The sequence below is a fragment of the Doryrhamphus excisus genome, chromosome 12 (genome assembly GCF_030265055.1).
Source record: "Doryrhamphus excisus isolate RoL2022-K1 chromosome 12, RoL_Dexc_1.0, whole genome shotgun sequence".
Lineage (NCBI taxonomy): Eukaryota > Metazoa > Chordata > Actinopteri > Syngnathiformes > Syngnathidae > Doryrhamphus > Doryrhamphus excisus.
This window is the reverse complement of record NC_080477.1, coordinates 20,986,715-21,013,761: the sequence shown is the minus strand read 5'-3', so window position 1 is coordinate 21,013,761 and position 27,047 is coordinate 20,986,715.

Sequence of the window (27,047 nt, the reverse complement as noted above, 5' to 3'; positions counted from 1 at the left end):
AATGAATAAATGAATGATTTGGTTGAGCTGGTTTCATAATTATACCTCTTGAGTGTTAAGTTGGTGTGTGATGAGTTTAGTGTTCTTTGTAAGAACACTAACACATTCCAAAAACATGCTATATGTTATATGTATATGTCTATATGTGCGCTGTGATTGGCTGAAGACAGCTGGGATAGGCTCCAGCACCTTTCCGCGACCCTCGTGAGGATAAGCGGTAAAAAATGAATAAATTAAATTTCGAAAGAATACATTTGAGGCTAACTGGTGAGCTGGCCAGCTTGCTAGTTAGAATAATAGAAGTGTAAAGTTGACTATAGGGGTGTTATTCCATGCCTGCAGGTCTCTAATAATGTTTCAAACTGTATTTACAAAGCAGCTAAGAGGTTTTCTATGCTTATAAGTATAAAAATATTGCATTCATTAACCTTTAAAGCTGTATCTGGGAAATTAATGTAACTATAAACGAGGAATGATATCCGATACAATAAAATCCGGAAAAAAAAAAACATCTTCCTCCTCCCCCCAACCTTTTTTGCACTTCAAGAAAAACGCATCACATTTCTATTTCCCATCCACCTGGCACGGCGGCAGCCATTTTCATCATCCGGAGCGTGTGAAATTTCACACTCATTGTTCACAACACATCGTTTAATATGCACCCCCCCCCCCCAGCCCCCCCAGTCAGCCGCCAAACAACTCCATTCCATCCAGCGTATGAAATCCCTTTTTATTCTTGTCTTCCCGGCAAACAAAAGACACAGCCAATCATTTCCAAGCCGTGACAGATACAATTTTCTCGGAACAATTTGCTGCATTAAGAGGAAAATTGCTTTCAATATATATCGTTTTTTTATACAACAACAATGAAAAGATACAACTGTAATACCTCTGTCAGCACAGCGAAAAACGGGGACGGGGGGGGTTAGGTGCTTACAAGTCAGCCTTGTAATATCAGCATCTGTGCCAGACAGTCGCTCGGCCCAAATGAATCCCACTTTGAAGAAAACAGCCGGGCGTCACACGAAAACGACTGCGGCCGACAGTAGTTGTCAGCGACACTCCGGGCCTCGCCGATGGCCGATTGTCATTTATTATTATACGCCGCGTCTGCCTCTGTCAGCTTCCTCTTGACTGTATTGATTTGCAAAGAGACGCCCAGGTGTGCAAGAGGGGGGGGGGGTCAATAACACGAGTGACACCTCGGAAATGACGGCGAGGCCCGGCGCCGTTACGCAAAAGGAGTCCGAGCGAGGAATATGTTGAGAAACGCGGGGATGGCTATGATTACGTGACAAATGGATGCCTTCTTCGCCGTGGCCTTGTTGAGATTTCATCTCTCGAGGTGCGGAACGGCGAAATATGTGGCCGCAAGCACCTAAACAATGTTTGCAATTTACCGTGGAGCCTCGAGAAAAAATCAAGTGCAATCAGTCCGAACCTCAAATTGTTCTCTCTTTGAAAATAATGGGAAAAGAAATCAACAATTCCATCGTCAAACTGTGGCCAAACTAGCCAAGAAATGTTTTTAGAATTTTTTTTTTTCCCCAAACAAAAACATTAAAAGCAATTATAAGCCTATGCATCATATAGAAAGGAAAATTAAAATGCGACTTTTTCAGCACCAAAGCCTGAAATGGCCCAAATGTGTCCGACAGCAAGGTTCTATTTTGGGCTTCCATGGGTCCTGTCATGATGATGATGTACGATACTTACAAAATGGTGGAGTACCACACCTGGAAATGACCCAAATCCCCCCCCTCCCAAAAATGGCCGAATAACTGTGTTGTTTTTTTGGCTTTCCATGCATCCTGTCATGATCAGTGGCATCATTAGGCCCGTTTTTAGGGGACTTCAGACCCCCTAAATAATTTGATATTTTTTGTAGATTAAAAAAAATTTTTTTTTTGATTTTTTTTTTTTGCTTCATACCCCCCTAAAATGTTCCTAAGCCTCCCTAAATAATTTGATATTTAAAAAAAAAATTTTTTTTTTGCTTATTCACAAAAAAAGTCTCTTACAAATTGTATATAATACTGCAAAAGCAGACTAATAAGCAAGCCAATAAGCAGGCTAATACTAGCCTACTAGTAGTAGCAGTAATAACCAGGACTAAAATGCAATATAAAGTATCAATAATGAGGCCAATGTTAGCAACAGCTAGTGGTGTCATTAGGCCTATTTTTGGGGGACTTCAGACCCCCTAAATAATTTGATATTTTTTATAGATTTTTTTAATAATTTTTTTTTTTTACAAAAATTTTAAATTTCAATCAAAAAAACACATTTTATATAATAGGGCAAAAGTAGGCTAATACTAGCCTAGTCGTAGTAGTAGTAGTAGTCGTAATAACCAGGACTAAAATGCAATATAAAGTATCAATAATTAGGCCAATGTTAGCAACAGCCAGTGGCGTCATTAGGCCTATTTTAGGGGGGCTCCACACCCCCTAAAATGTTCCTAAGCCTCCCTAAATAATTTGATATTTTTACAAAAAATATCTCTGACAAATTTTATATAATAGGGCAAAAGCGGGCTAATAAGCAAGCTAATAAGCAAGCTAATACTAGCCTACTAGTAGTAGTAGTAGTAATAACCAGGACTAAACTGCAATATAAAGTATCTAAAATGTTCCTAAGCCTCCCTAAATAATTTGATATTTTTTTTATTGATTTTGAAAAAAAATTTAGAGTTTTTTTTTACAAAAAAAATATCCGACATTTTTTATACAATAGAGTAAAAGCAGGCTAATAAGCAAGCCAATAAGCAGGCTAACACTAGCCTACTAGTAGTAGTAGTTGATTTAGAAAAAAAAAATCATTTTTTTGTTTTTTTTTTTTACAAAAAAAATCTCTGACATATTTTATATAATAGGGCAAAAGCAGGCTAATAAGCAAACCAATAAGCAGGCTAATACTAGCCTATAATTAGGCCAATGTTAGCAACAGCCAGTGGAGTCATTAGGCCTATTTTAGGGGGGCTTCACACCCCCTAAAATGTTCCTAAACCTCCCAAATAATTTGATATTTTTTATTGATTTTGAAAAAAAATTACAAAAAAAAATTCTGACAAATTTTATGTAATAGTGCAAAAGCAGGCTAATAAATGATCCAATAAGCAGGCTAATACATGTAAACTCCACACAGAGATAGCCGAGGGTGGAATTGAACTCGGGTCTCCTCGCTGTGAAACCTGCACGCCAGCCACTCGTCCACCGTGCAGCCCAAAACCATGTATAGTAAATAATATTTTTTTAAAAATCAGAGGTTTACTGCATATTAAAAGTAAACAACGTACTGTATATTTAATTTTGGGGGCTAAAATAGCCCACGGGGGAATAACCCATTCACTAATTATTGTCTCATTACCGCTCTCATAAGCTTACACTTAACGGCACATACAATAATGATTAATGGCTAAATAAAATGTCACATTGAATATTAAGCCCCCCGTGCTGATCCCTCAGTGTGGAAGTCAGCAGCCCCCCCCCCCCCTCGTCGTTTATTTCCTTTTTAATTTGTCTTCCATCTGTAATAATCAGTGTTTTTGGGCCGGAGACCACCTAAGAGTATTCTTTTATTCATTAACTCCCTCTTGGAAATAATGAAGGTGGCAGGGGGGGGCGGGGGGGGCGGCTCTTTAGTTTGACTGCGTTCTCGCAGATGAAGCCCACGGCCCCTTTGACTGGCGTTATTGCTGCTGCTGGTGCCTGTCATGGCTGTCAAAGTCATGCGAGGATCACTTTATCATCGTTTGTCTGCACTGTCTGACGCCATTGAGCGGGGAGGCGGCCCTCTGGGAGATTGGGGGGGGGGGGGGGTGTGATGGCTGTATGTTGCATTTTTACTTTTTGTTTTATCTGGATTGTTTGGTCTTGTTTTGCCGCTTATAGTAGTAGTAGTAGTAGTAGTAGTACGTCATGTCCCTTTGTGGCACTATCGATAAGATTTTGATATTTTTACACTCCAAACTATTAGTAGTGGTGCTGATTAATAAAGTTACATGACAGACTATCACATAATGTACTATTTAAATGTTTTTAAAATGTACTGGAGCGGAACAGGGACAAACAAAAAAAAATGAAACACTAAACTTGCTTTTGTGCAGCAGAGTATAAATAATATAAAAGAGTATAAATAATTATATAATAATATATAATAATTATAATATATAATAAGTATAAATAATTTTATAATTATAAATCCAGGGTCAAAAATCAGAAACTAAAAAAAAACATAAAAATAAATGTAAAAAAATACATACAGGGACAAACAAAAAAATGAAAACTTGCTTTTTTGCCACAGAGGTAGAAAAAAACACTAAAAAGAGGATGAAGTCTGGATAAATAATTGTATTATTATAAATCCAGGGGCATTGCAAAAATACAGAATTTCTGTTATAAAAATAGAAAAAAAGAGAAAAAAAATCAGAAACTAAAAAAAATTATAAAAAATAAATGTAAAAAAAAATACATACAGAGACAAAAAAAACAAAACACTAAACTTCCTTTTGTGCAGCAGAGGTAGAAAAAAAATACTAAAGAGGATGAAGTCTATATAAATAATTTTATTATTATAAATCCAGGGGCATTGTAAAAACACAAAAAATACAGAATTTTTGTTATAAAAACGGAGAGAAAAAATCAGAAACTAAAAAAATTACAGAATTTGTTATAAAAAAGGAGAGAAAAAAATCAGTAACTAAAAAAATTTATAAAAAAAACACAAGAATAAATGTAAAAAAAATACATACAGTGACAAAAAAAAAGAAAACACTAAACTTGCTTTTGTGCAGCAGAGGAAGAAAAAAATACAAAAAAAGAGGATGAAGTTTGTATAAATTTATTATTATAAATCCAGGGGCATTATAAAAAACATGAAAAAAAACAGAATTTTTGTTATAAAAACGGAGAGAAAAAAAATCAGAAATAAAAAAAAAAACATAAAAATAAATGTAAAAAAATACAAGCTGTGACAAACAAAAAAAGAAAACTTGCTTTTGTGCAGCAGAGGTAGAAAAAAATACAAAAAATCGGATGAAGTCTGTATAAATAATTCTATTATTATTATAACTCCAGGGGCATTGTAAAAACACAAAAATACAGAAATTTTGTTATAAAAATGAATAGGAAAAAAAAAGGAAAAAAATAATAAACTAAAAAAATTTATAAAAAAACATAAAAATAAATGTAAAAAAAATACATACAGGACACAAATATAATAATTTTATTATTATAAATCCAGCGGCATTGTAAAAACACGAAAAATACAGAATTTTCGTAATAAAAATGGAGAGAAAAAAATCAAACAAAAGAAAATAATAAAAAAACATAAAAATTAATGTAAAAAATACATAAATAAAATATACAATTAGGAAAAACATAATTGTAATTATCTATATACAGAACATATGAGGCATTAACCATTTAAGCAATATTGCATTCTATTCAAGGTAGAATAAATGTATTTTAATATCTGACAAATTCCATGAGTGCTGACAAAATGTTTGGCTGCGTTCCTGTCCAGCTGTCCATTACATTTTCTTCCATAAAAAAAAAATACTGTATGTCCTCCTGCGGTATCAAATTTACATCGCCTGTCTGGATTTTAGAAATAACTGGATACGCAGACATGATCAAAATCTTAAGACCAGTTGAAAAATAGCGAGAATTTACCTTTAGCACATTTGGATCTTAATTAGGTTTTAAGTAGAGATAAAATATGCAAAAGTCATTTATTGAAAACAACAATGCTTGGCATGCTGGATGTGACTGTTTCCAGGAGGCGATGGGAACATTGCTGCGCCGTTTGACGACCCTGCACCACCTGAAGCGTCGAAGGAGACCAGGTCTTTGAATTAGCTTTTTGTCTTTGAAACCCTTTTCCCGCAGTTGCCTTCTGATGGTTATTGTGGGGTACACCCTGGACTGGTGGCCAGCCAATCACAGGGCACATATAGACAAACAACCATTCACACTCACATTCATACCTATGGACAATTTGGAGTGGCTAATTAACTTAGCATGTTTTTGGAATGTGGGAGGAAACCGGAGTACCCGGAGAAAACCCACGCATGCACGGGGAGAACATGCAAACTCCACACAGAGATGGCCGAGGGTGGGCTTGAACTCGGGTTCTAGCTATGAGGTCTGCGCGCTAACCACTAGACCGCCGTGCGCCGTGTTTTTTATTTTAATTTTAAAGTATTTTTTGGCTCACTCCCCCCTTCTTGCCTTTGCATATTGTATCTCTCAGTGGTGTCATTAGGCCTATTTTAGGGGGGGGCTTCAGTCCTCCTAAATAATTTGATATTTTTATTTTTGTTTCATTTGAACATGCATCAGATTACAATTGAGTGCAGTTACAATCAGTAACTGTTACATTTGTTCACTTCCTGCTTTCCTAATATAATTTAAGTTTTTATTTTTTATTGTTGATTTTAAATTTAAAATTTTACAATTTGGATTTTTGATTTTTTTTAATTGTTTTATTTTTATTTTTATTTTTATTTTTATTTTTATTTTTATTTTTATTTTTATTTTTATTTTTATTTTTATTTTTATTTTTATTTTTATTTTTATTTTTATTTTTATTTTTATTTTTATTTTTATTTTTATTTTTTTTTATTTTTATTTTTATTTTTATTTTTATTTTTATTACAAAAAAAAATTCTGACAAATTTCATATAATAGGGCAAAAGCCGGCTCATAAGCAATCCAATAAGCAGGCTAATACTAGCCTACTACTACTACTACTACTAGTAGTAGTAGTAATAATCAGAAGAAGAATAATGACGATAGTAGTAATAATAATAGGCTAATGAATAATATAATAATGATTATTATATCGTTGATCATTGATTGTGTGTACTTTACTTTACTTTACTTTAATTTAATGGTGGCCTAAAACAATTGAGTATCTCTACTAAATCTGTTGTTATATTTTGTTATATTTCGATTCTTGTTCCTTATTTGTTTTTTGGATTTTTTTTTTTATGTCCTGTGCATCTCCAGGGGGCTAAGCCCCCCCTGTCCTCAGAACCTAGTGACGCCCCTGGTATCTCTTCTTAAAACCTCATTAAGGTCCAAATATGCAAATGCATATTCTGGCAATTTTTTTTTTATTTGATCAGGTCTGTATAACATATGTCCAAACTGTAACTATGACTACTCGTAAAGTTCCATCCATTACTTATTGTTGCTTTAAAGTCCAGCTGTGGCCACCATGACCTCTCTGCGTCTGAGTACATCACCAGTCTAGCGGTGTAGAAAAACAGGACGTTAGACCGCGGCCTCTTTTGTGCAGAGTTATGATGTTATGACGACCATATAGCAGGATATCACAAGTATTATTCCGGCCCATTACACCCAAGCGAGAATATCTGCCGCTTCCTGCGCCATTGAATAGTCACGGATGTGGGCGGCGGGGGGTTGGGGGGGGGGGGGGGGCTTAATGAGCTCTGACTTGTATGAACATTAACGTTAGCCGTGTCAGCTGGGAAAAAAGAATGACTCAGACGTGACGAGTGGCAGTTTTTTTTTTTTTTTTTTTTTGGTGGGATTATTGGAAGCTTAGCGGCTGTTATCGTCATCTCGCTGCCTGTAAAGCAACACGCCAGCAAGATTATTTGTCATCATCCATCAGAGAAGCTTGCTGACCAATGACCCAGTGGACTAACAATGACTTCTGTGGAGTAGATTACCTACCCGGTGTTGCGATATTTGTACTGCATTGTGACAATGTGGACTGGCTCATGTGTTAAATGTAATGCTATGGTGCCGTAAGAAATTCTGTGTTTAGCTTGCAAGAATAAAACCGTGGCCGCCTGTCATGTTCCTGCGGTAATCCCGTACCCTGTGCATTCCAAATGTAATGGTAATGGTAATGGTTGTATTTCATTAGAACATGCATCAGATTACAATTGAGTGCATCCCATAATCAGTTCCCAGTTCCACATGTCCAAAAGGAGTAGGAAGAAGCAAAGCTTATTAAATCCTACCCCTCCATCTGGTACTTTTACAATCAGTAACTGTTACATTTGTTCACTTCCTGCTTTCCTAATATAATTCAAGTTTTTTATTTTTTATTTTAATATTAATTTAATTTTTTCATTTTAATTTTATTTATTTTTATTTTTATTTTTCACCGTAAATTTTTACCTTTACAATCAGTAACTGTTACATTTGTTCACTTCCTGCTTTCCTAATATAATTTAAAAATTTTTATTTTTATTTTTTACCGTACATTTTTACCTTTACAATCAGTAACTGTTACATTTGTTCACTTCCTGCTTTCCTAATATAATTTAAGTATTTTAAATTATTTTTAAATTTTGAGAGATGATATGACCATACAATGAAATGTGGTGTAAACTAAGAATAATAGCTGTGTAAAGGTGACTATAGGGGTGTTATTTCAGTTTAGAGGGCTCTAATAATGGTAAAAAAATGATATAGAATAGAGGTTTGCATTTAACTGAGTGCATCCCATAATCAGTTCCCAGTTCGTTTTTTTAAATTATTTTTTAATTTAAAAATTGTAATTGTTTATTTTTATTTTTATTTTAGTTGTTTATTTTAATTGTTTTTGTTTTTTTTATTTTTATTTTATTTTATTTTACTATTTTATTTTATTTTTTTTATTTTATTTTATTTATTTTTTATTTTTTTAATTTAATTTAATTTAATTTAATTTAATTTAATTTTTATTCATTTCATGTACCGAAGTACGAGGTGATATGACCATACAATGAAATGTGGTGTAAACTAAGAATAATAGCTGTGTAAAGGTGACTATAGGGGTGTTATTTCATGTCTCGAGGGCTCTAATAATGATAAAAAATCATATAGAATAGAGGTTTGCATTTATGTTATAGTGTATAAATATATGGTACTAACTGTAATGGATGCAGTTTTGCTCAATGGGACTGATTTAAAGTGCTCGGTCGGGCTGCCAAGTTCTTGGCTAAACTAGCTTTAGTTGCTATCTCAAAAGTGTCTCTAACGCTAAATTGATTAATATTTGCTTTCAAAATGACACGGTGTGATGCATGAGGGCCTGCTTGCATGGAATTGAACGCTCCAGAGGAGATGAATAGCCTCCGCGCAGGATTGTAAAGTTCAAGCGGTAGATTTGCATACTTATATTACAATTTACTGATAATAAGCCCAGAGGAAGGGGGGGGGGGGGAGGGGGGGACTAGGCCAAACGCAATCATCCATTTGTCATTGTACAATCGTTACATGACAAAAGTAGTTGCTATTAGCTCTCCGAGAGCTGATATGTTCAATTACGTGCCACAATGGCTGCCTTCAAGATGTATTGGAGAGCTTTTATTTTACAATTTAGATGATGACAGAGACATTCAACGTGGCTGTCATCACGGGATTCGTTCCGGACGCCCCACACACAAGAATTAATAATGAAGGCAAAAAGTAAAAAAATGCATGATATGGTGAGTTCAAAAACTAGCTCCCAAAAGCTGTCCAGATTTCATAACGCCATACCCTCAATAAATGCTGTTTAGATATCACATATTGCAATGTTTTGTTATCTGTGATGAAAATTTGTAAATACAATTTGAAACATTATTAGAGCCCTGTAGGCATGGAATAGCACCCCTATAGTCAACTTTACTCTTCTATTATTCTCAAGTATATTCTTTCAGAACTTCATTCATTCATTCATTTTCTACCGTTTATCCTCACGAGGGTCGCGGGGGTGCTGGAGCCTATCCCAGCTATCTTCGGGCGAGAGAGGTGGGGTACACCCTGGACTGGTGGCCAGCCAATCACAGGGCACATATAGACAAACAACCATTCACACTCACATTCATACCTATGGACTATTTGGAGTGGCTAATTAGCCTAGCATGTTTTTGGAATGTGGGAGGAAACCGGAGTACCCGGAGAAAACCCACGCATGCACGGGGAGAACATGCAAACTCCATACAGAGATGGCCAAGGGTGGAATCGAACTCAGGTCTCCTAGCTTTGAGGTCTGCGCGCTAACCACTCAACCGCTGTGCAGTCCTTTTTTGTTATTACTATTATTATTATTCATTCATTATTAACCTAGCCGAGGGTGGAATTGAACTCGGGTTTCCTAGCTGTGAGGTCTGCACGCTAACCACTCGAACACCGTGCAGCCCTTTTTTGTTATTATTATTATTATTATACATTATTAACCTAGCCGAGGGTGGAATCGAACTCGGGTTTTTGAGCTGTGAGGTCTGCACGCTAACCACGCGACCACCGTGCAGCCCTTTTTTGTTATTATTATTATTATTATTATTATTATTATTATTATTATTATTATCCATTATTAACCTAGTCGAGGGTGGAATCGAACTCGGGTTTTTGAGCTGTGAGGTCTGCACGCTAACCACTCGTCCACCGTGCAGCCCATTTTTGTTATTATTATTATTATTATTATTCATTAGAAACCTAGCCGAGGGTGGAATCGAACTCGGGTTTCCTTGCTGTGAGATCTGCACGCTAACCACTCGACCACTGTGCAGCCCTTTTTTGTTATTATTATTATTATTATTATTATTATTATTATTATACATTATTAACCCAGCTCAGGGTGGAATCGAACTCGGGTTTCCTAGCTGTGAGGTCTGCACGCTAACCACTCTACCACCGTGCAGCCCTTTTTTGTTATTATTATTATTATTCATTATTAACCAAGCTCAGGGTGGAATCGAACTTGGGTTTCCTAGCTGTGAGGTCTGCACGCTAACCACTCGACCACCGTGCCCAAATATTCTATTCTTAAAACCAAATGAATTTAACCAATAAAGATCAATCCAGGGTGTACCCGGCCTTAAACTGGGATAGGCTCCAGCATGACCCCGACATAGTAAATGAATGAATAACATTTAGGGCAACTTGCATTGTTCCACTGAGGCGTTCATTTGAAGCGTTCCCCACCACAGAGTGGACTTCCCACTCCCACAGAGATGCACAAAAAGTCGTCCACAATGGAGATGCGACGGTGCGGTTTTTTCGACGGTGAAAAACCAGGAAGCGTGTCCGTATCACATGATGTCAGCTTACTTAGTCCGGTACTTTTGACCACTTCAGTGGACTGTGGGAAAATAGAGTGATGACATATGGAATATTTGCTAACAAATATTTCCATGTTTTTTTTAAACTCTGCAGCATAGTTAGCAGTTAGCAGTAGCTAATGCATCTTTTTTTTTTAAAAAACTGGTTCCAACCGTGCTCGCCAAGTTGCCAGCGTGTTCCCAGTCACCTTGTTGTCGTTCTGTTGTCGCATTTGCAACAAAGAGCATCTTGTTCACACTCGGTGCTGAATGCTAATTGATGCTAGTGAGCTTGAGCTCCGAGGGCTGCTGCCATAAGAGGAGAACGAGAGAGCATATGTCCGCCAATGAGAAAGACGATACTGCCAAAAGACAATATAGCGGGAATCTAATACGTGCCATATGTTGCCCATACATGTCTCCAAAAATGAAATCAAATATGGCAGACGAGGGGAGCCCATTATGACAGTAACGCACACCCTGCTATTTAGTGCCGACACAATGTGTGTGTGTGTGTTTTTTAACGTCAGGTATGTTGTTAAAGCTCTTTAGCTGCATTAAAGTGCTTTTAAGGCCACTCAGTAGAACTGCAGGTGTTGCCAGATTGGCCCCAGGCTGCGTTTACATGACATCCACCTAGTAAAATGTTTTTACGCCCTCTTTTGCACAGACAAAAAGTCTGGAGTAGGATTTTAAAATAGTTTTTTTTAAAAGATTTAACTCCACCCACTAAATTTAGAGTGTCATCTTCCGAAGAACACTTTACGCAAACTAAATTCATCACACAGCAACCTAACACTTACCAATACGAGTTAAAAATGAAAAACATTTACATCAGGTATGTTGTTAGAGCTCTTTAGCTCCATTAAAGTGCTTTTAAGGCCACTCAGTAGAACTGCAGGTGTTGCCAGATTGGCCTCAGGGTGCGTTTACATGACATCCACCTAGTAAAATGTTTTTACGTCATGTGACTAACGGAGTAGGATTTTAAAATAGTTTTTTTTTTTAAGATTTAACTCCTGCCTTCCTGTCAAAGGTTGTCTTTTCCATCATAAAGTCATTGCGTGGTCCACACAAAATTCATCCAAATTCATCACACAGCAACCTAACACTTACCAATAAGAGTTAAAAATGAAAAACATTTACATCAGGTATGTTGTTAAAGCTCATTAGCTGCATTAAAGTGCTTTCAAGGCCACTCAGTAGAACTGCAGGTGTTGCCAGATTGGCCTCAGGGTGCGTTTACATGACATCCACCTATTAAAATGTTTTTACGTCATGTGACTAACGGAGTAGGATTTTAAAATAGTTTTTTTTAAAGATTTAACTCCTGCCTTCCTGTCAAAGGTTGTCTTTTCCGTCATAAAGTCATTGCATGGTCCACACAAAATTCATCCAAATTCATCACACAGCAACCTAACACTTACCAATAAGAGTTAAAAATGAAAAACATTTACATTAGGTATGTTGTTAAAGCTCTTTAGCTGCATTAAAGTGCTTTTAAGGCCACTCAGTAGAACTACAGGTGTTGCCAGATTGGCCTCAGGGTACGTTTACATGACATCCACCTATTAAAATGTTTTTACGTCATGTGACTAACGGAGTAGGATTTTAAAATAGTTTTTTTTTAAAGATTTAACTCCTGCCTTCCTGTCAAAGGTTGTCTTTTCCATCATAAAGTCATTGCGTGGTCCACACAAAATTCATCCAAATTCATCACACAGCAACCTAACACTTACCAATAAGAGTTAAAAATGAAAAACATTTACATTAGGTATGTTGTTAAAGCTCTTTAGCTGCATTAAAGTGCTTTTAAGGCCACTCAGTAGAACTACAGGTGTTGCCAGATTGGCCTCAGGGTACGTTTACATGACATCCACCTATTAAAATGTTTTTACGTCATGTGACTAACGGAGTAGGATTTTAAAATAGTTTTTTTTTAAAGATTTAACTCCTGCCTTCCTGTCAAAGGTTGTCTTTTCCATCATAAAGTCATTGCGTGGTCCACACAAAATTCATCCAAATTCATCACACAGCAACCTAACACTTACCAATAAGAGTTAAAAATGAAAAACATTTACATTAGGTATGTTGTTAAAGCTCTTTAGCTGCATTAAAGTGCTTTTAAGGCCACTCAGTAGAACTACAGGTGTTGCCAGATTGGCCTCAGGGTACGTTTACATGACATCCACCTAGTAAAATGTTTTTACGTCATGTGACTAACGGAGTAGGATTTTAAAATAGTTTTTTTTTTTAAAGATTTAACTCCTGCCTTCCTGTCAAAGGTTGTCTTTTCCATCATAAAGTCATTGCGTGGTCCGCACAAAATTCATCTAAATTCATCACACAGCAACCTAACACTTACCAATAAGAGTTAAAAATGAAAAACATTTACATCAGGTATGTTGTTAAAGCTCATTAGCTGCATTAAAGTGCTTTCAAGGCCACTCAGTAGAACTGCAGGTGTTGCCAGATTGGCCTCAGGGTGCGTTTACATGACATCCACCTATTAAAATGTTTTTACGTCATGTGACTAACGGAGTAGGATTTTAAAATAGTTTTTTTTAAAGATTTAACTCCTGCCTTCCTGTCAAAGGTTGTCTTTTCCGTCATAAAGTCATTGCATGGTCCACACAAAATTCATCCAAATTCATCACACAGCAACCTAACACTTACCAATAAGAGTTAAAAATGAAAAACATTTACATTAGGTATGTTGTTAAAGCTCTTTAGCTGCATTAAAGTGCTTTTAAGGCCACTCAGTAGAACTACAGGTGTTGCCAGATTGGCCTCAGGGTACGTTTACATGACATCCACCTATTAAAATGTTTTTACGTCATGTGACTAACGGAGTAGGATTTTAAAATAGTTTTTTTTTAAAGATTTAACTCCTGCCTTCCTGTCAAAGGTTGTCTTTTCCATCATAAAGTCATTGCGTGGTCCACACAAAATTCATCCAAATTCATCACACAGCAACCTAACACTTACCAATAAGAGTTAAAAATGAAAAACATTTACATTAGGTATGTTGTTAAAGCTCTTTAGCTGCATTAAAGTGCTTTTAAGGCCACTCAGTAGAACTACAGGTGTTGCCAGATTGGCCTCAGGGTACGTTTACATGACATCCACCTATTAAAATGTTTTTACGTCATGTGACTAACGGAGTAGGATTTTAAAATAGTTTTTTTTTAAAGATTTAACTCCTGCCTTCCTGTCAAAGGTTGTCTTTTCCATCATAAAGTCATTGCGTGGTCCACACAAAATTCATCCAAATTCATCACACAGCAACCTAACACTTACCAATAAGAGTTAAAAATGAAAAACATTTACATTAGGTATGTTGTTAAAGCTCTTTAGCTGCATTAAAGTGCTTTTAAGGCCACTCAGTAGAACTACAGGTGTTGCCAGATTGGCCTCAGGGTACGTTTACATGACATCCACCTAGTAAAATGTTTTTACGTCATGTGACTAACGGAGTAGGATTTTAAAATAGTTTTTTTTTTTAAAGATTTAACTCCTGCCTTCCTGTCAAAGGTTGTCTTTTCCATCATAAAGTCATTGCGTGGTCCGCACAAAATTCATCTAAATTCATCACACAGCAACCTAACACTTGCCAAAAAGAGTTAAAAATGAAAAACATTTACATTAGGTATGTTGTTAAAGTTCTTTAGCTGCATTAAAGTGCTTTTAAGGCCACTCAGTAGAACTGCAGGTGTTGCCAGATTGGCCTCAGGGTGCGTTTACATGACATCCACCTAGTAAAATGTTTTTACGTCATGTGACTAACGCCCTCTTTTGCACAGACAAAAAGTCTGGAGTAGGATTTTAAAACAGTTTTTTTTAAGATTTAACTCATGCCTTCCTGTCAATCACTATACAGTACCACTGATCCATTTGTGATGCTATGCATCACAAAATTAATCGAAATTAATCTAAATTCATCACACAGCAACCCAACACTTGCCAATCACAAAAGGTTGTTTTTCGCTGTGGTTGTTTTTAACTAATTTGTTTACATTCATAAGAGTCACGGGTATGCTGGAGCCTATCCCAGCTGTCTTCGAGCGAGAGGCGGGGTACACCCTGGACTGGTGGCCAGCCAATCACAGGGCATGAATGAATGAATGTTTACATTCATTGAATTGCCGTAAATTACGGTGTATAAGACGCACCCACTAAATTGAGTGTCATCTTACGAAGAACACTTTACTCAAACTAAATTCATCACACAGCAACCTAACACTTGCCAATAAGAGTTAAAAATGAAAAACATTTACGTCAGGTATGTTGTTAAAGCTCTTTAGCTGCATTAAAGTGCTTTTAAGGCCACTCAGTAGAACTGCAGGTGTTGCCAGATTGGCCTCAGGCTGCGTTTACATGACATCCATCTAGTAAAATGTTTTTACGTCATGTGACTACCGCCCTCTTTTGCACAGACAATAAGTCTGGAGTAGGATTTTAAAATTGTTTTTTTTTTTTAAGATTTAACTCCTGCCTTCCTGTCAAAGGTTGTCTTTTCCGTCATAAAGTCATTGGGTGGTCCGCATGTCAATCACTATACAGTACCACTGATCCATTTGTGATGCTATGCATCATTCATCACTCAGCAACCTAACACTTGCCAATAAGAGTTAAAAATGAAAAACACTAAATTTAGAGTGTCATCTTCCGAAGAACACTTTACCAAAACTAAGTTCATCACACAGCAACCTAACACAATTCGAGTTAAACATGAAAAAAATGTTGAATTTATTTCCCATGATGCATTTTGTTTGAGAAAACCATTTAATTGGAGGACAAGCAGCATGGTGCCAGATTCCACCAGAGGCAACCATAGGACCCAGAGCCCAGAGAGAGGCTGATGTCATTGCAGCGCCCCAACCAATGCCTTTTGTTTGTTAAAAAAATTAAACAAATGTCAATAATTCCAGTAATACGTAGTAATATTATAATTATTGAGAATATGATGTACATATTTGTACTAAATAAATAAATAATGCGTTATTAATATATACAACATATTAATATTTCATTGATTCTAAAAATAAATTGAATTCAATCTAAAAAATGTAGTTAAAAATAAAAACAAATATGTATGAATAATATGACTATATCCACAGTATTTATTGTCAATATTTCATTGACTGTATTGACAAATTATTAATATTGGCATTATTTAGAATGTAGTGTTTCATTTTGTAAATGTAAAACATATATTAAATTAAATACCTACACAATAATACTTATTCTCAATATTTAATGATTTTTAAAAAAATTATAGTGACATTTTCTTTAATTATTTTTTTAGTTAATTGATTTTATAAAATAATTTTTTATGACTGTAAAAACCAGTACAAATATTATTACTGTATTATTATTATTATTAGTTCTGGGATACCTTTTTTATTTTTATTTCATTAAAATAAAAAATAATTATATATATATATAATATATATATATATACGCAATAATACTTATTCTCAATATATAATGATTTTTTAAAAATTATAGTGACATTTTCTTTAATTATTTTTTTAAATAATTGATTTTGTAAAATTATTTTTTATGACTATTATAAAAAACAGTACAAATATTACTGTATTATTATTATTAGTTCTGGGATACATATTTATTTTATTTTATTAAAATAATAATAATAATAATATATATATATATATATATATTTTTTTTTTTTTTTTTTTTACGCAATAATAATTACATATTGTTTTTAAAAATATAAAAAAATTATTAGAGCTCTGGTATTTTTGTGGAATTTTTTCAGAAAAAAAATGAACTCCTCCCCCTATTTCTACCCCGCTCTTATTGGCCGCGGCATGCGCGTTGGAAATGTTGAATTCTATTCCCGAGTCCAATCAGGAATAAACGTGCAGCGAGAAGTCGCCTCCAGGTCCGCTTGCACAAACAATCATTTGCACTAAGCGACACTGGCATAATATTTACCAAGCCCCCCCCCCCCCCCACACACACACACTAGTTCATTAGTGCATGAGTGGGTGGCCGACTGTAATTGAAAGTGCATATTACAGTATTTAGCATATTTACTGCTATGCTAACATTAGGCCTGTAATAAGAATGTTAGTTCTGCTAATGAATTGGACATTAAAAAATAACGGCGGTAACAGATGCAGATTTAATCCCATTTGCTCCAATTGCCGTGACAATCGGAGAATGAAAAATGTCGAGAACGGGGGGGGGGGGCGCCGTTAGTGCCTGACCATAAATCGCTGTCATCTTAACAAGATGAGACAGGAACCAATTTTTTTTTTTTTTTAACGTTTTTTTTTTTTTTTTCCCCCACTCTCGCTCATCCCTTGAAAAATGAACAGGCGCGAGTGACGATGATAACTGTACATCCCAGCCGAGTGGAAAATGAATTTCAACGGGCCCTGTCGTTACAGTTTAAGCCTCATAAGGAGCTGCTTCTCCCGTCACGCTAATCTAATCGGCCGTCACAGTGATCTCCACGGAGGAGCAGAAAGTTCTGAGCCGTAAAAGAAGCGCTTTGAGGGCAAGCATATGTCCTGTAATTGAATAATAAACAATGCCTAAATCGCATTATAGTTGTCCACGCTAATGCGATTAGAGGGACCCGAGTAATAATAACATAAAGAAATGGATTAAGAGCCGTACGCTGGCTATTGATGCTACTTTCACGTACAAACTTGCTCCAATAAGAACGTACTACCTGTGAAGTATTTATTCTCACGTGTACTACTTCTTTCATGCGTGCCAGGATGTTGGCCAACAGTTTTTAACCGCAGGAAATCATAATAGAATAGATTTATAAGCGTCGTAATTCAGTCACTACTCAGTCCCGTACTGGTGGTGGTGAGGTACATCTGTAAACACAGCCGCCTCGGGGTAGCAAGAAGGTCAGTTCACACCCGACCACCACCACCAAATATTCACACAGGGACGCTGGGAGCGAGAATTCAACCGGCAAGCTTTTGATTTCTAGACAATCTGCGCTAGCCCTTGAGCTACTGTAAACAGCAAAAAAAATAACATTTTTTTAATCACTATATGACATGACTTTTTACTTTAGTCTTGCAAGATTATGGCTTTTTTAAAAATAATGTCAGAATATTTTTATAAAATATATATTTAAAAAATATTTAAATATTTTACATTTATTTATTTATGTTTTAAGTGATTTTACCGACATTTTTTATCTTATTTTATTTTATTTTTAATTATATTATTATATTTTTTATTTTTAATTATATTATTATATTTTTTATTTTTAATTATATTATTATTTTTTTATTATTTTTTTATTATATTTTAAGTTTATTTTGGTAAATCTGCATTTATTTTCATAATATTCCACGCATGCACAGGGAAAACATGCAAACTCCACACAGAGATGGCTGAGGGTGGAATCGAACTCGGGTCTCCGAGCTATGACGTCTGCGTGCTAACCACTCGATCACCGTGCAGTCGGCCCAAATATTCTATTCTTAAAAACAAATTAATTTAACCAATAAAAATCAGTCCAATGTGTACCCCGCCTTAAACTGGGATAGGCTAAGAACACTTTACTCAAACTAAATTCATCACGCAGCAACCTAACACTTGCCAATAAGAGTTAGAAATGAAAAACATCATCCACAATAGGATTTACCGCCATTTTTTTTTTTGGGGGGGGGGGGGGGGGGGGGTTCAAAGTTTATTTTGGTAAATCTGCATTTATTTTCATAATATTATGACTTTATAATGGAAAATTATGCTCATTAGTGTTCGATATGCTGGAGCCTATCCCAGCTGCTTTCGGGCCAGAAGTGGGATTTAATCTCAGAATATAAAAAAATAATATTTTTTTGTAAAATAAGTGATGTTCAACTTTATTCTTATAAGATAATTTTTTTTGTCTTCTGTGGCTATTTATGTAATAATATTGCTGTAAAATTACTGCTTTTAAAAATTATATTATACTGTATGTTATATTATTATTCTTGCAACAAACTCAAATTAATAACTCAATGCTTTGAATATTTTAAGTTTTATTTCTTGTAATATTATAACTTTATTCTCTTAAAATTAAACAATAGTTTTTTTTATATTTTGATCCATCTTTGGCTGTTTAAATAATATTGTAAATTTATGATTTTACAATTATGACTTTTTAAATTATACATGTTATCCTCGCAACTTTAGCGTTGGAAAATGTATGACTATTTTCTGAATATTTAAAATGTTTATTTCTAATATTACGTCTTTATTCTTGTCAAATTTTTGAAATATGAAGACTAGTACTATTACTCTAATATCGTGACTTTATTATCTACATTTATTATTACTTATTTATTTAAAAAAATTAAAGACAGTATTTTTGAAAAATCAATTGCTTCAGTCTCGAAATATTAGAAGTTTTTATATTTGGAATATTATGACTTCAGTAGGAGTATTCTAAATCTGTTCTTATTCTTAAATATTACAACATAATTTTAGAAAATCTGCCGCCATTTATATAATATTGTGACTTTATTATCATAATGTTTTTTATATTTAAAAGTAGTATTGCAATTTTATTTGTACTTTTGTAAAATCAATAATTATTCTTTGAATATTTTTTTTTTACATTTTTGTTATATTATAATAAATTACAAAATACTAATAAATAGAATATAACAATATTAGTAAATTATTTAATTTTAATTATAATGTTAATTAATTTTATTTTTTATATTATTATTATTATTATTATTATTATTATTATTATTATTATTATTATTATTATTATCTTCCTGTGCCTCGTAAATGTAGGAAATGAATGTAATGAAGTGGATCAGCGGTGTGGCCGCCAACCGATGTGAGCGTTGAACGCCCTCACGTGCACGCTCATCCTTCCACGTGCACACGCCTCCCTGCCATTCCCGCCTCAGCGCCACCTCCCTGTCGTGCAGGCCGTAATCTAATAATATCAATCATAATTGTGTTAGATGTAACCCGTCTGACTGTCGGTGTGTGTCGGGGTCAGCGTGGGAAGCAAGACCCCCTACCCCGGCCCCCGCCCCGCCACTTGCCATCCATTAACAGACATAAGAGAGTATAGCGGATGGAGCCCTACTCCGTTAATAATACGACGGGGGGCGGCTGCCGATCGATGCCGTACAGTTGCGCTGTCGTGGCTTTAATGGCGGCTGGCTTTCTCGGCCCTGACGATCAATAGTATGTCTCCTCGTCGGGGGGGCGGGGGTTGGGGGGGCTGGGTCCAGGTCATGCATGGTGGCGAAGGACTTCAAAGAACCGATCCGAAAACTTGACTCAATCTCGGCGAATCACTCGTCTACAAATTTTTGGACTTGACTTCTTCCGAGATATTTCATGTTTTACATCCAAAATCCAAAGTTCCCTTTATTCCACATTCCAACAGGAGTCAGCCAGCATATACATGGTTTCCACTTTCCACTGGACTTCAGGAGGTTTTCCACCAGCTGCTTATAATGATCTGCCTTGTAGTTTCCGAGAAACTCAATTTCTGCTACCGTTCATGACATTTCCACTTCCTCGATCAGGGGTGGACAAATATTTTGACTGTTGGGCCGTATTGAGTTAACAAAATTGTCCAGGGGGCCACAACATATATTTAACGCACACACTATTTTAATGCTTATAATTTCCCTTGAATTATTTGTCTAATTTTTTCTGTAAAAGTGCTATTTTACAGTTTTGTTTTTTTACTAAATAATGTTAAAAGTTGAAATACTTAGAAAGCAACCGGTGGGCCGGATTCAAACGCTTGGTGGGCCGCATGTGGACCCCGGGCCGCAGTTTGCGCACCCCTGCCCACCAGAATTGATTTAATTTTTAAAACATAATGAAGCAAAATGGCATTATATGTACTTTTCCAAAATAAAAACAACTTATTTTATTTTATTTTATTTTATTTTATTTTATAATTCATTCATTCATTTATTCATTTTCTACCGCTTATCCTCACAAGGGAGGGGGTGCTGGAGCCTATATCAGCAGTCTATTCTATTCTATTGTATTCCCTATATATTTTATTTTATTTTATTTTATTTTATTTTATTTTATTTTATTTTCATTCATTCATTCATTCATTTTCTACCGTTTTTCATCACAAGGGTCATATGGGGTGCTGGAACCTATCCCAGCTGTCTTTGGGCGAGAGGCGGGGTACACCCTGGACTGGTCCATATCATATCATATCATATCATATTTTATTTTATTTTATTTTATTTTATTTTATTTTATTTTATTTTATTTTATTTTATTTTATTTTATTTTATTTTATTTTATATTAAAATGAATGCATTGGAATGTGCCTTCGTTATGATCATAAAAATACTTGTGACTTTTACTTAATTTTAATTAATGACCTAATAAGCCAAGAAAAATGTTCCGACTTTTAGTCAGGATGACCGGAAAATCCGTGCAACTTTCACACCTTCCTTTCCATTTTCCTCCCACTGGCTTGTAAACAAGGCGAGTAAAGCTCTCGGAATTCCGAGCAGGCCGCCGTGAAGTGGCGTCTAATTGGAAAACATGAAGAGGCGCTGCCCCCCCCCCCCTCCCCCCTGCTATGAATGTCAATGGACGTGCGGCACAACGGCCAGGGAGGCCCGACCCTCGGGGTGAAAACGTCAAGAAAGCTGACAAAGTAGCTGCAATCAACAACAACAAAAAGTACACACATGAGGGGGGAGGGATTTGGGGGGGCGAAAAGGAGCAGAAGGAACAACAACAACCTGGAAAATGTGTAGTACTTCAAACAGGATGAAATATTTTGACTGGATTCTTGCAAATATACTTTTTCTGTTGTGGGATTTCAAGTTTTTAGTCCGGAAAAAAAAATCCCCCCCCCCCCTTTTTCCCGGCATCCTCCCCCATAAAGCAGCGTTGTCTCCCAAACAGGAAGTAGTGCTTCGGGAGAGCGCTGACCTCGTGCAGGGAAGTCATTGGCGCTCAAACTAACAGTGCTTCTCTTGGTTCTGCTTTTCCCCTCAGATGGGCACAGCTGGGAAAGATCCACCACCCAGAGTGGGTGCCCCCCCACCCCCCGCCGCCCCCCCTTTTTCCTCATCCTCCCCCCTCCGGGACCACTGGCTGTCTCCTGCATGGGTGAGTGGACCGCCACAAACGTCTGCATCCCTGAGTGAATATAAACATAACTCACAAATGAATGTGATTGCTGTGGAATTGAACCTGGAATTGATCATCAAACGGGGGCGGGAGGGAGGTTGGAAGTTTTTCAGGATGACGCCACCGTGGGGCGCTGCACTCCAACGTTCATTCATTCATTCATTCATTTTCTACCGCTTATCATCACGAGGGTCGCACGGTGGGGGTGCTGGAGCCTATCCCAGCTGTCTTCAGTCGACACATTTATGTCGTTATCGGTGATGAAAAATTGTAAATACAGTTTGAAACATTATTAGAGCCCCGTAGGCATGGAATAACATCCCTATAGTCAACTTTACACTTATATTATTCTAACTAGCAAGCTGGCTAGCTCACCAGTTAGCCTCCAATGTGTTCTTCTCTGTATTTTACATTTGAATCATTCATTCATTCATTTTCTACCGCTTATCCTCACGAGGGTTGCAGGGGTGCTGGAACCTATCCCAGCTGTATCCCAGGGGTGAGAGGCGGGGTACACCCTGGACTGGTCTATATTTTATTTTATTTTATTTTATTTTATTTTATTTTATTTTATTTTATTTTATTTTATTTTATTTTATTTTATTTTATTTTATTTTATTTTAACATTCATTCATTCATTTTCTATCGCTTATTCTCACGAGGGTTGCAGGGGTGCTGGAGCCTATATAAATATAATACCGGGCTGCACGGCGGTCGAGTGGTTAGCGCTCAGACTTCAGAGCTCGGAGACCCGAGTTCAATCCCACACTTGATTGATTTTATTATGTTATTAAAAAGTATATATTTTTAAATATGTATTTTTTTAAACAAATTATGTATTAATTTATTACAATTAGAATGATTCATATATTATATATAATAATATTATGTAATTATAATTTATATTATTATAATTTATTTTATATTATATTAATATTACATATATTTATTTTTAAGTTTTAATTGATTTTATTATGTTATCAAAATTATAATAATTTTTTAATATGTCTTTTTTAAACAAATTATTAATTTATTACAATTAGAATGATTTATATATTATATATTATAATGTATTATATATTATATTTGACATGTTATTTGAGAATATATTGCATACAATATTAATATAATAATTATATAATATTATATTATAATGAAAATATAATTCATATAATACAAATATATTATATAATATATGTATAGTATGTATAATTTTCACAATTGGAATTGAACTGTGTGTGTCTGTTTCCCCTCATTGTGTAATCTCCTTGTGCCTTTTCACTTCCTGGTTTCCATGTATCCCAATGGGAATGATGCAGGCAGAGTTCTTATCCAATACACTTGTGCCACCTAGTGGCCGTTTTTTTCTGTCTTAAAACCGCACCAAACATGCTCTCGTTTCTTGTGGAGTTGCATCATCACCTCTTTTTGCAAAATCAAAAGTGCAAAAACAAAACAAAACATAAAAGACGGATAAATCCGTGTTTGGTAATGAATGAGTTAACAGTGGTTAACTTCTTTTTACGCCTGCATGACAGTGAAGTAGGCGAGCACAAATGATGACATTTCAAGAGGCGAGAGCGAAGTTGTGTTGTGCTCGGTCGGCCGAGTGGACCACTTCAGGGTCCTTTTGGAAAGTGCAGCCATGCAGTCAAGTGCCATGCATGGTGCAACAGGTGCTTGACGTTCAAGTGTACCGCTACAGCTGCTGCTCCCGCTTGGAGCACCTTTCCAAAAACAAGCATTCAGCTCATTTCAGGGAGCTTATCATGAAAATGGAATAACTGGGAATGTTGACATAACTGCAGAATGTACCAGTCGTCCATTTTATAATAAATAATATATGTATTAGTACATTTTGCTTAAATAAATCATTTACAGGTTCCATCGTGCTTAAAAATATCTAATAAATAATAATTGTTACAAAAAAACAATCATTTTTTGATTTATTTAACTGCAGACTGAATCAGGCAGGAATTTGTTGATTGATATTATAATTGCGTCATAATCATATACTGCCAAAATTAAACAAAAATAATTTTAAATAATAAATAATATTACTCATGCAATGCATAAGATAATAATTAAAATAGCTAACAACCGTAGCAATTAAGTGTAAAATCATTTATGAAATGCTTAGAAAATTTAACAAATTATTGAATTTGGAAATGTATGCCATTTACATAGTGGTAAAATATGAATATAATATTTTGTAGGGGGTAAGTCATTTAGTATTATCATTTTGTTTTTTAAATTGATTTTATGTTATCAGAATTATAATAGAAAAAAATACTACTTTTTAAACAAATTATTTATTCATTTATTACAATTAGAATGATGTATATATTATATTTTATAATTTATTATATATTATAATTTACAAGTTATTTGAGAATATACTGCATACAAATAGTCATGTAATAATTATATAATATATAATATAATGTAAATATAATTTATATAATAATATAAATACATTATATAATAATAATAATAATAATGAACTCCAAAATTTTTAAATATGTATTTTTTAAACAAATTATTTATTCATTTATTACAATTAGAATGATGTATATATTATATTTTATAATTTATTATATATTATAATTTACAAGTTATTTGAGAATACACTGCATACAAATATTCATGTAATAATTATATAATATATAATATTATAATATAATGTAAATATAATTTATATAATTATATAAATAAATTATATAATAATAATACACTTAATAATTAACCCCCAAAAATTTAAATATGTATTTTTAAACAAATTATTTATTCATTTATTACAATTACAACGATGTATATATTATATTTTATAATTTAGTATATATCATAATTTACAAGTTATTTGATCACATACTGCATACAAATATTCATATAATAATTATAGAATGTATAATATTGTAATATAATATATATAATAGTATACATAAATTATATAATAATAATAATAATAGTAATAATAATAATAATAATATATTCAATAATATAATATTCAAATATTCATATAATAATTATATAATGTATAATTTATATAATAGTATAAATAAATTAAATAATAATAATAATAATAATAATAATAATAATAATAATAATAATATATTCAATAATATAATATTCAAATATTCATATAATAATTATATAATGTATAATTTATATAATAGTATAAATACATTAAATAATAATAATAATAATAATAATAATAATAATAATAATAATAATAATAATAATAATAATAACAACTCCTAATTCTGGGAGTGAGGCATTGGAAGAGGAGCAGGCGTGGAGGTGAAAGGTGGGGAGGCGGGGGGGGGGGGGGGGGGTTGGGACTTTTGAATGCGTTTTATCCCCCAAGTGCAATCGATCAGTGCAGAGGCGACAGGAGCAGCCAAACTAAAGAGTCTTTTTGTGACGCTGGTGGGAACATTTCAATGTTTTCCTCCATTCCAGCTGCTGAGGAGACATTTGACTTTATCCTAAAAGAGGAAGAGGAGAGTCTGCTGTCACTTCCCCTCCTGCATGGCTGACAGGAACGCCAGGAGGAAGCCGCCGGGAGGTGGGCTGCCACTTCTTCACACATCCCCTCCATCTCAAACAGGATCCCCCACTGTGCAGCAGAATAGCAATTAGCATGCTAAAGGTAGCGCTAACCTTCTTTGAACGCCCCACTTTGGAGCAAGACGGCCATTATGTGCTGCCTGGAAAAACGGCCCGATGGCCACACTGTTTGCTCAGCATAATCAAGCATGTGGAGAGCACATTTTGGGGGTTAACTTGTGCTGAAAGTGGGGGTCACACAGGCCGAGCCAGGGGGGATTTGGAAAAAAGACATTTTACCATCATGAAAGTATTTTAAAAAATAATAATATATACAAAAAAAGCGGTAGAAAATGAATGAATATGATATAAAACGGTGTGAAAAATCAAATTTCTCCATAGGAAATAGTGAAAATAAATACAAATAAAAATAAAGCCATTATAAAAACCCTTTTTTTGCTCTGCTGGTGATGTTCAAAATAACATTTTAGCATTCTTAACTGTTAAATGTAAATGTAGGTTAAATATTGTCATCAAGCTCACTACAACATTAACATGATAGCCAATTTTGACTTTAATATCGATTGAGAATATACTGCATACAAATATTCATATAATAATTATATAATATTATAATATAATGTAAATATAATATATAATATTATAAATAAATTATATAATAATTATTATTATTATTGTTAATATAATTATTAAACATTATTATTAATAATTATGATAATTAATAGTAATAATAATTATTATTATCATTATTATTAATATTATTATTATTATTATATAATTTATTTATAAATAATAAATACATAATAAAATAAATAAAATATAAATAAAAATAAAAAAAAATAATTTTTAAAACGTTTTTTAAGTTATAATTATTATTATAAATTATTATAAATAAATTATTATTGTTGTTATTATAAATATTATAAATATTATAAATATTATAAATATTATAAATATTATAAATATTATAAATATTATAAATATTATAAATATTAAAATTATGATTGTTGTTGTTGTTGTTATTATTATTGTTATTATTATTATTATTATTATTATTATTATTATTATGTCAGAAAATCTCTAAAATCTTACAAAATGAATGAATATGATATAAAACTGTCAAAAATAAAATGTCTCCATAGGAAATAGTGAAAATAAATTCAAATAAAAATACCCCCAGGGTCGCGGGGGGTGCTGGAGCCTATCCCAGCTGTCTTCGGGCAAGAGAGGCGGGGTACACCCTGGACTGGTGGCCAGCCAATCACAGGGCACATATAGACAAACAACCATTCACACT